This window comes from Spermophilus citellus (genome assembly GCF_964194105.1).
Source record: "Spermophilus citellus genome assembly, chromosome: 1".
In the NCBI taxonomy this organism is placed as follows: domain Eukaryota; kingdom Metazoa; phylum Chordata; class Mammalia; order Rodentia; family Sciuridae; genus Spermophilus; species Spermophilus citellus.
In genome coordinates, this window is record NC_138182.1 from 117,690,416 (window position 1) to 117,702,509 (window position 12,094).

The window sequence follows — 12,094 nt, forward strand, 5'->3', positions numbered from 1 at the left end:
TAAAAATACCTTTTTGGTATGACCACTGTGTTCAATAAAGATCCTTTGTTACTTAGGATTATATAATTATATTAATAAACACTGATTATACCTACCTGTGAAGGAGGTTAGGAAGATTTGTAGGCCTTAAACTGACTAAAAACTTCTGGCAGTTTTTTATTGATAGTTATCAGGCATTTTTGCCTAAGAATTTTTCTGTGTTGCCTCCAGTCTTTCTTATTTTGGGGGATGCTAACACTAGTATACATTTTAAGTTATATTAAAATAACTTGTTTCTTTTTAAATGTCCAGGAATGGCTGTGCTTTGGTTTTAACTGTTTTTTCTAGGTGTTTAAGACCACGCTGGTCAAACTGACCTTGTTCCTATCTATTGGTAAGAGTCAGCTGAGTTTCCTCGGAGGACATTCTTGGGGAACGTGTGAGTAGCATTTTAGCTCTGTTAATGTCATCTGCATTAGGATGGGTCAAGGTCTTGCTGACCATATGGCTTCCCTTGGAAGCATCAGGCATGTCTCCTTTTTAAATGACCCTCCTCTTTTGCAGCATGTACACTCATTGGCTTTCTGTTCTTCAGTGGTCTCATTAATCTCCCTTATTGGGAGGTTATGTGGCCCAGAGTTGCAAAGCTTTTTCCCCTGTCCTGCGTTCAGGCTGACTTAGAGGGCAAGAGCCAAATATTGGTTTCTTTGGCCCCTTTATTGTAACCTTAATATTTAAATTTGGCCTTAAACATCTAGCAAGTCAGTTTTACCAGTTTTAAAGTAAGAATGCTGGGTTTTAACTTTAATATAACTTTACAGTTAATTTTTACATAACACAATATCCTTATTTATTAATTTATGTAATGCTGAAGATCTGCCTGAAGGTAGAATATGACACCTTAGCATCTACTGTATGATCCAATCACTGTACACCAACAAGACAGCTTGCAGATCCAGAGAGCCCATTAGATTTTGGCTATAAAAACTCTCTCTTGCCAGGTCCTTCTCTCTTGCTCTCTCCTTTTTCTCTCACTTTCCCTGTCTCTCATTCTCCCTTTCACTTTTTCCTCTCTCTTTTACCTTCTCTCTCTCTCTCTCTCTCTCTCTCTCTCTCTCTCTCTCTCTCTCTCTCGCACTTTGTGTTAATCAGACACTGTCACAGTAAAGGTCTCTTGGTTGTTTTGAGTGTAGTGGTCACATTTTTTTTAGATATAATGAAAATATAAAGTAAAATTATCAATAATAAAAACATATTTAGTTTGTATATAATTTTGAACCTTGGCTGAGTTATATATTGTATTTTTTATTTGAGATCACAGTAATCTTTTTAATAAATTAATCTTTGAATATAACTTTAAATTAACTGAAATCTGGCCTACTTTGAAGTTAGAAAATTTTGACATGCTGTAAGGTGGGAGGCAGAGCCTTATCTCAGGTAAGGCAGGGCCTTTTACAAATCTTAGGTAAAGTGTTTTAGTTCTAAAGCTGATCTTTGTCTCTCTTTTTAGATATCATTTTATAAAGTTTACATATATTGTTTTTTGACTCTGTATGAATGTTAGTAATACAATATGACATACATCTGAAATATTAATTAAGGAAAGGCTGAGAGCCCTTAACATTTTTTATGTGGAAAAGTGGCAAAATGTTTTATAATATTAATTTTTAAACAGATCAGGATTTTATTATCTTTTAAAATATCTTTAAATTTTTATATCTTAGTGTAAAAGTTAACATAAGATTTGGTTATAAAACATCAAATAATATAAATAAATCTTTAATAAAATTTATTATCTTTATAAGTTTAAATTACCATTACAGACAATTTTAGTTTGGAGAATATTTGTTTGATAAAATGTTTTATTAACTTTTATCTTAAAGACTTGTATACCTGAAAGATATGAACACATTTAATCTGTAAAGAAGAGTAATGTACCACACTTTTATTGATGTTTTTATATTAACCAAGGTTAGTTTTTAAAGGAAAATCTAGACTTTGTAATGGAGGACAATATTTTACAATAACAGTTGCTGTTTAGCCACAGATGTAAAAACCTTAGTTTTTTCAAGATTACTTGTTCTAGGGGATAAAACTTAACAGACATAATGTAATTAATATTTTTAGAAGTTTTTTGTCAATTTAACATATAAACATATCAGTACATTATTATTTATCTTTAGGGAACAACCTTGAATAGTTTTAAATATTTGTGTTACATATATAACCAAATTAGTCACATATAAATATTTTAATATTTGTCTTTTATTTATATATCTTTATATTACTTAATTAGACCCTTTTGTTGTTTACTTAGATCTATTATAATTATACTTTATCAAATAAAGACTTTTTACCTGGCAACGTTTTTTTAATTAAATATATTTTTATATTTAGAACTTTTTAATAATTTTTAACCCATTGATCCTTTTTAACCTTGAAATAACCCTTATAAAATTTTGAATTTAGACAAATTAATTTTTTAATAATATGAAATATTTGTTATTTACAGTACTTTAATTGAAATATAGTTGAAACCTCTTAACTCCTTGTATGTAGAATTATACTGTTGGGACTTTGTAATTTAGAGTAACCTTGTTTTTATAATAACACAAAATAATTTTAAATTTTTTTTTAGTTTACCAATTTATAAAAGCACCAACATTGTTTAAGTATTTTACCTTATGGAATTTAAGGAGTTAAGAGTACTTGATATTATATTATATTTAACAATCAGCATTTTAACTTTGTACCAATTAGATGTCTCTAACAAACATGTCTATGATTAATTTTATATATGTTTAGATGTAATTTATGTATCTTTTTTAAAAACAAGGTATCAGACAAGTGCATTGAATAGTATTAGTAATTTGTTGTTGTTGTTGTTCTTGAATAAAAATTTTAGAGACAATGGATATCAGACACTTTATAGACATTAACATTTTAACAGCTGTTTAACCATTTAGAAACAAAACTGTGCACTAGTAACTTTAAAGACATTTGTACTTTTATCTATTTTTTTTTAATTTAAATTGAACCTTTTAGATCATATTAACCAAAAGTATTTGGATCTATTTTTAAAAATTTTAATTTATAAGTTTATATGTCAATTTTTTGTACTAAATATATGTAGACATGGCAACACATATAGACAGACAGTACACCAGTGTACCCACACAAAGCAAACATACAAAAACCTTATAGCTTATTTTTTTAAAAAAACATATTAGATTGAGAGTTAACTCTTGTAAATTGGCCTTAGAATAAAGCAGAGTGTAATCAGAAAAACATATTAACCTAAGCATATTGGATCAAAATTATGAGTTTAACAAATATAGAATTTTAAAAGTTTTTTGACCTTTTTTTTGAGGTGGTCTTGTTTATGAAAGCTGGAAAGAGTTGAGGGAACATAGACAAACGAAGGGAGTTTATTTTTTTTTCCTGGAGGAACTTTCCAAAGACGCAGCTTTATTGGTCTCCTTGGGAGAGTCCCCCAGGTTGGGGTCCCATTTTAAACTGGTTTTTCTGGTTTTTTGGATAGCAGCCACCAACTTTTAGCCTGACGTTGAAAAATTTTAGACCATTTTTTAATAGTTGGGAGTTATTTATGTTTGTAAATACTGAGAGACAAAAGTCAAATTTCTAGACAAAATTATGTTTTTTTATTATACAATTTAGGAATAATAATTTTATAAAACACTTTAGTTTTAATCTGTCCTCTATAGTTACTGACATGATTTACCTAGTTGGACATCTGGCCCAGCTCTTAAATGAAGGCAATCTCTAGAATGTCTTTTTCTTTTTACAATTTTTTTTTTTACTCTTGTTGGCAGCACTTTATATTTTAATGTAAGCTGTAGTGAGCACAATTAAAACCGTTTTAACCATTTTTTTTTTATTAGAAACAAACTGAGGTAGAAATTAACACAGAACACAAAGGGAACAAACAAAAACCAACCAACAGACAAAGTTCTGAAAATTGTTAAGAAAACAAGTTAAAAGAGTACAGGTGGAGATCTCTGAAGCGTTTCCTTGTCTCTGATGTCGGCGGAGCGAAGGAGTCCTGATGAAAGAAGAGTGGTTATGAGAACAAGAAAAGGGCCCCACGAACAACACTCAGACAGATAAACACAAGACAAACGGCCAGCGAACAGACATAGGACAAATGACAAACAGCAAGAAGATGCTGGAGAAACGACAAACAGCAGAATAGACACAGGACAAGCAACAATCGCTGAGATCACACAGGGAGACCTCTAATGGGGCAGAGACCCTGCAAACAGAACAAATGGCCGGCAAACTGACACTAAATAAATGACCAACAGTAGAAGACACTGGAGAAATGACAAACAGCAGAACAGACACTGGACAAGCAACAATCGCTGAGGTCGCACAGGGAGACCTCTAATGGGGCAGAGACCACGTCTCATCCTGTCCCCAGACAGATGAGGCCTCCCAGGGAGGCCTCCAGTGGGCCCCAGATACAGACAGATGAGGTCTCACAGGGAGACCTCCAGGGAGACAGTGACAACGTCTCGTCCTGTCCCGGGGAAGATGTAAGCGACTGCGTCCAATCTGACCTTTTTCCCCAGAGAAGAGTCGACTCACCAGAACTGACAGCTCGCAGGAGGCTTTTCAGAGCATCCTAGGACTGGTTGGAGTCGTCCTCGGAGTGAGGCTGAGGAACATCTCTCAGGAGCTACCCTTTACTCAAGGGCCGAGGTCCAAAGGACCGTCCTTGGAGGCAAATTTGGCATGAGGGTAGGGAAGAAATGGATCCCGGATGAGCCCCCAAATGTTATAGTTAAAGCTTCATCCCAGGGTTTCAAAAACTGACTTCCAGACCACTCAAGTATAATCAAATCAAGCCTTTATTGAAGCACACCGGTGGCGGCTAACCAGAACATAAAGATGTTCCCCTGATCAGCCCCGAAAAATTGCAAGGGCACTCCTTATAAGCCTGAAAACCACAAAAGGGATATACGAGGGGTCTAGCCAATGCAAGCAAGCCAGGTTACAGAAGCGGGACAGTGCAGTCAAGCGGAGGGAAGCCTAACCAATCACAGTTAGCCCAGTCACCCCAGTTACAGAAACAGAGCCCCGTTACCCTAGTTACAGAAACAATACCCAATTAGGTAGTTCCGTGTTCTTAAAGGTTTCTATAGCAAAAGGAAAAGAACATCTTGTCCCAGTCATGACTCTTCTACTTGGCATGGTTGTTTTACAGGATGAAGTCATAAAACAAAATGGAGTCACATTTACTCCCACTATCACAACACCATGATGACATGGGTCACATCTTAGGATACTAGGTTGATTGAACATTTGCATATCAATGATGTAATTCATCACATAATAGAGGGAAGAAAGGATCACATGGTCCTCATATTAGATGAGAAAAACAAAAAAACAAAACACCTTTAAACACATCCAGCACTTGTTCATGTAAAAAATTAAGAATACAAGAAACTTACGTCAACATTGCAGGCTCCATGCAACAAACCCAAAGCAAACTTCCTATGTAATGGAGAAAAACTGAAAACACTCCCTCCAAGATCAGGAACAAGGTGGGGGACATTCACACTCACCATTCTGATTCAAAACACTTCCTGCACCTGCATCCAGAGCACTCAGTCAAGAAAAGGAAATTGAGGGGCTATGAGTAGAAAAAAAAAAGAAATCCAACTATCTCTGTTTGCTTACAACAACAACAAAATTCCACCAGAATAATTCTAGAGTAATAGGTTCAGCAATGTAGCAGGATACAAAGCCAATATACATAAGTAAATTGTGTTCCTATTTTCTAATAAAGACTGCACTGAGAAAGAAATCAGGAAAACTCTTCTGCTCATGTCCAACCATAAAAGAATACTGGGGAATAAGTCTGATCAAAGAAGTGAAATCCTTCTCAGTGAAAACCTGAAGAAATTACAGATGACCTTAGAAGTTAGAAAAACCTCAAATATTCTTTGACAGGCAGAATTAATAATAGCAAAATGGATAAACTAACAAAAACTTATAAAGGTACAAAGAAATCCCATCAAAATATCCTTGATGTGAGAAAAAACAGTCCCAAAACTTATTTAGAAGAATAAAAGACCCAAAGTAGCAATATGCACCAGGAGGCAGGTCCTGGAGACATCTCAGGCTTGATCCTTCATGCTACAGAACTGGAGGGAGAAAGCAACAGGATGATGGCGTCCACACCCACAAGGACCACGGACACAGGAGGCACAGAGAGAAGCCAACAGGTCATCTGATACCTGCACAGGAATAAACTCACGTCTTGGAGAAAAGCTGGCCTTTATCTCAAGTGGTGTTGAGAATATAAGACAAATGAATTATCCATCAATGGATGAATGAATCAAAAGAAGCTGTGGCCCACTCCTACTCTTGAATACTGTGAATCATCTATGGACCGAGGATATGGAGCCTGCTACAGTGTGCTTACCCTTGAAAACCTTCTGGTTCATGAAAAAAGACAGGAAAAACAAAAGGACACATACTCTAGGAACATATTCACTAAAACTACATAGAAATGATAAATAGGAAAATGAAGCAGGTTAGTATTTATCACAGGCTTGAGCAGGAGATAGGAGGAGATCCAGCCTCACACAGGGTTCTGTCTCTAGTGCTGGAGATGTTGGGGATAGATCAAGGAATGGACAGACATGGGTTGGATTTTTAGAAGGGGCCACTGAGACAATAAAAATTACTTGGAAATCAGAAAGACCAGTATGGGTTCCTCAGTGGCCCCTGACTAAAGAAAAGATACAAGCAGCCCATGCCCTGGTCAAACAACAATTAGCAGAAGGACATATACAACCTTCTGTATCTCCCCATAATACTCCCATTTTTGTCATAAAAAAAATCTGGTAAATGGATATTATTGCAAGATTTAAGAGATATTAATAATGAGATGATTATTATGGGACCTGCTCAATCAGGGATTCCTCAACTGTCTGCTTTGCCAAAAACCTGGTATGTTTTAGTTATAAATATTAAAGATTTTTTTTTCAATTCCAATTCATCCTGAGGATAGTCCACATTTTGCATTTACTATCCCTGTACTGAATGATGAAGGTCCTAATCAGAGATATGAATGGAAAGTACTCCCTCAAGGGATGGCCAACAGCCCAACTATGTGTCAAATTTATGTTAACAAAGTAATCCAGCCACTTAGAAATCAAAATCCTGAACTACAAATATTTCACTATCTGGATGATGTATTATTAGCACACAAAGATAAAAACACATTGCTAGAATGTTATGCCACACTTACAAACTAATTAAAAAATTATAATCTAGAGATAGCAATAGATAAAGTACAATTAAATTTTCCAATTAATTATTTAGGAGTTCTATTATCCTCAACCATGGTCCATCCACCAAAAATTCAAATACGAGTAGATCAACTCAAATCACTTAACGACTTTCAAAAGTTATTAGGAGACATAAATTGGATAAGGCCTTATCTAGGTATACCAACAGGAGAGTTGGGACTTTTATTTGATATCCTAAAAGGTCAATCAGATCCAAATTCACCCCGAATGTTAACACCTGAAGCAAGAAAGGCATTAAAAATCATTGAAACATATATGGAAAATATGGATTTGGATAGAATTGATATAAGTTTGCCTTTATTATTTATTGTACTACCAACAAAAAGTATTCCTACAGGAGTATTTTGGCAAGAAGGTCCATTATTATGGATGCATTTATCTTATTCTCCTAACACTATTCTTACTAGGTATCCTGAGGCTGTAGGACAATTAATACTCAAAGGAATAAAAGCAGCAAAGGGAGTGTTTGGAATTTCTCCCAATAAAATTATTACTCCATATACTATGGATCAAATTAATGAGTTAGCTAATGAGTTAAATACATGGGCAATAATCATGTGCAAATCTAATGTTTCATTGGATAACCACTTACCATCTATTCCTTTATTGTCTTTTTGGTCATTGCATCCTGTAATTTTTCCAAAAATGACAAGAAAACACCTATCATGAATGCCCAAATACATTCACTGATGGGTCAAATAATGGTACAGCAGCAATAGTTACACCTGATCAAACTTTTACATTTTTAGTACCTAAACAATCAGCTCAAAAGGTAGAGCTTAATGCAGTATTACAAGCTTTTGTGGTGTTTAAAGATTCTGTATTTAATTTATTTTCCAATAGTCAGTATGATGTTAATGCTATAGTATCCCTTGAAGATGCTGGTAGGATTTCCCCTTCCTCTACTGCTTTCTCTTTGCTTTCCACTATACAAAGTCTAATCTGAGACACAAAAGATCCATTCTTTATAGGACATATCAGGGCACATACAGGATTGCCTGGATCCCTTAGTTTGGGCAATGATTTAGCAGATAAAACTACACATGACATACATATTTTCTCTACACTAGAAGAAGCTACAAATTTTCATAAAAAGTTCCATGTCAATGCAAATACTTTACAAAAGCATTTTAAAATAACTAAGGAACAAGCTAGACAAATAATAAAAACAATGTCAAAATTGTGTAACCTTTTTACCACAAGTTAATCTTTGAGTCAATCCTAGAGGACTGATACCTAACCATATTTGGCAGATGGACGTCACACACTTGCCAGAATTTGGAAAATTAAAATATTTGCATGTTATAGTTGATACCTCTTCCGGATTTTTGATGGGCTCCCTTCATGCTGGAGAAAAAACTAAAGATATTATAGCTCATTGCTTACAAAATTTTGCCACTGTGGGCATTCCAAAACAGGTAAAAACAGATAATGGCCCTGGTTATACTTCTACCTCTTTAAACAATTTTGCTCATCATTTGGCATTACTCATATAACAGGAATCCCAAACAAATCACAGGGACAAGGCATCAAACTATTAAAATGTACTTATTAAAGCAAAAAGAGGGAATTGGGAAGGGGTATATATTCCCCAAAGATAAATTTAAAATAACACTCTTTACTCTAAACTTTTTAAATTTGGATTCATCAGGGCGTAGTGCTGAGGAAAGGCATATGTGTCCAAAAATGTACATAAGCCCAAGGTACTTTGGAAGGATATTCTAACAGGACAATGGAAAGGTCCTGACCCAGTAATTGTCTGGAGTCGGGGATCTGTTTGTGTGTTTCCACAGGAAGAACAGCAGCCGATTTGGCTTCCAGAGAGATTAACTAAAGCTATTTCTACAGACCAAAAAGAAGATGATTTGGCTCAAATCCATAACAACTGATATCCAAAACTCCAGTTTGGCTATTCTTACATCTGCGACAGAACCAGGATGCTTTTTTCAATATCTATTTTATTATTACCTTTTCCCACATCATGAAGTTCTATTTTGTTTTTTGAGCTCATACAGACCTAGATTAATGTTTTGCTGATCAGTTCTATTTTTTGACTATAGAGTTTTTAAACATTGCAATGGATATTTCACCTGTAAAAAGTTATAAGGCCTTTACTATTATGTTATGTGTTGTATGTATTATATTATGTGTGCACACTTGTGTTTTGTGTTGTATGTTTGTATGTACATATGTCCATATGTCATATATGATGAGCGCTCATGAAAAAATGGATCCAAATATTTATTTTTTTTAATTTTTTTTTATTGGATGTTCACAACTTTACAAAGCTCATGACAAATCATATTTCATAAATTAGAATCAGTTGGGTTATGAACTCCCATTTTTTCCCAAATACAGATTGCAGAATCACATCGGTTACACATCACATTTTTACATACTGCCATAATAGTGACTGTTGTATTCTGCTACTTTTCCTATCCTCTACTATCCCCCCTCCCCTCCCCTCCCATCTTCTCTCTCTACCCCATCTACTGTAATTCATTTCCCTCCATGTTTGTTATCCCATTGCCCTCGTAAACTCTTAAATGTAATTTTGTATAACAATGAGGGTCTCCCTCCATTTCCATGTGATTTCCCTTTTTTTCTCCCTTTCCCTCCCACCTCATGTCTCTGTTTAATGCTAATCTTTTCTTCCTGCTCATCCTCCCTGTTCTGTTCTTAGTTGCTCTCATTATATCAAGGAAGACATTTGGTATTTGTTTTTTAGGGATTGGCTAGCTTCACTAAGCATAATCTGCTCTAGTGCCATCCATTTCCCTGCAAATTCCGTGATTTTGTCATTTTTTAGTGCTGCGTAATACTCCATGGTGTATAAATGCCACATTTTTTTTATCCATTCATCTATTGAAGGGCATCTGGGTTGATTCCACAGTCTAGCAATTGTGTATTGTGCTGCTATGAACATCGATGTGGCAGTATCCCTGTAGTGTGCTCTTTTAAGGTCTTCAGGAAATAGTCCGAGTAGGGCAATAGCTGGGTCAAATGGTGGTTCCATTCCCAGCTTTCCCAGGAATCTCCATACTGCTTTCCAAATTGGCCGCACCCGTTTGCAGTCCCACCAGCAGTGTACAAGAGTACCCTTTTCCCCACATCCTCGCCAACACTTGTTGTTGTTTGACTTCATCATGGCTGCCAATCTTACTAAGGTGAGGTGGTATCTTAGGGTGGTTTTGATTTGCATTTCCTTGACTGCTAGAGATGGTGAGCATTTTTTCATGTACTTGTTGATTGATTGTATGTCCTCCTCTGAGAAGTGTCTGTTCAGGTCCTTGGACCATTTGTTAATTGGGTTATTTGTTTTCTTATTGTCTAATTTTTTGAGTTCTTTGTATACTCTGGATATTAGGGCTCTATCTGAAGTGTGAGGAGTAAAAATTTGTTCCCAGGATGTAGGCTCCCTATTTACCTCTCTTATTGTTTCTCTTGCTGAGAAAAAACTTTTCAGTTTAAGAAAGTCCCATTTGTTGATTCTTGTTACTAACTCTTGTGCTATGGGTGTCCTATTAAGGAATTTTGAGCCCGTCCCCACAATCTGTAGATCGGAGCCAACTTTTTCTTCTATCAGACGGAGAGTCTCTGATTTGATATCTAGCTCCTTTATCCACTTTGAGTTGACTTTTGTGCATGGCGAGAGGAGGGGATTCAGTTTCATTTTGTTGCATATGGATTTCCAGTTTTCCCAACACCATTTGTTGAAGATGCTATCCTTTCTCCATTGCATGTTTTTAGCTCCTTTATCAAATATAAGATAGTTGTAGCTTTGTGGTTTAGTCTCTGTGTCCTCTATTCTGTACCATTGGTCCACCCGCCTGTTCTGGTACCAGTACCATGCTGTTTTTATTACTATTGCTCTGTAATATAGTTTGAAATCTGGTATCGCTATACCACCTGATTCACACTTCCTGCTTAGAATTGTTTTTGCTATTCTGGGTCTTTTATTTTTCCATATGAATTTCATGATTGCTTTATCTATTTCTACAAGAAATGCCATTGGGATTTTGATTGGCATTGCATTGAACCTATAGAGAACTTTTGGTAATATCGCCATTTTGATGATGTTAGTTCTGCCTATCCATGAACAGGGTATATTTTTCCATCTTCTAAGCTCCTCTTCAATTTCTTTCTTTAGGGATCTGTAGTTTTCATTGTATAGGTCTTTCACCTCTTTTGTTAGGTTGATTCCCAAGTATTTTATTTTTTTTTTTGAGGTTATTGTGAATGGAGTATTTTTCCTCATTTCCGTTTCAGAAGTTTTGTCGCTGATATACAGAAATGCCTTTGATTTGTGTGTGTTGATTTTTTATCCTGCCACTTTGCTGAATTCATTTATTAGTTCTAGTAGTTTTTTTGTAGACCGTTTTGGGTCTTCTAGGTATAGAATCATGTCATCCGCAAATAGTGATAATTTAAGTTCTTCTTTTCCTATTTTTATGCCTTTAATTTCTTTCGTCTGTCTAATTGCTCTGGCCAGTGTTTCGAGAACTATATTGAATAGAAGTGGTGATAGGGGGCATCCCTGTCTTGTTCCAGATTTTAGAGGGAATGCCTTCAATTTTTCTCCATTCAGAATGATGCTAGCCTGAGGCTTAGCATAGATAGCTTTTACAATGTTGAGGTAAGTTCCTGTTATCCCTATTTTTTCTAATGTTTTGAACATAAAGGGATGCTGTACTTTGTCAAATGCTTTTTCTGCGTCTATCGAGATGATCATATGGTTCTTATCTTTAAGCCTATTGATGTGGTGGTAACAT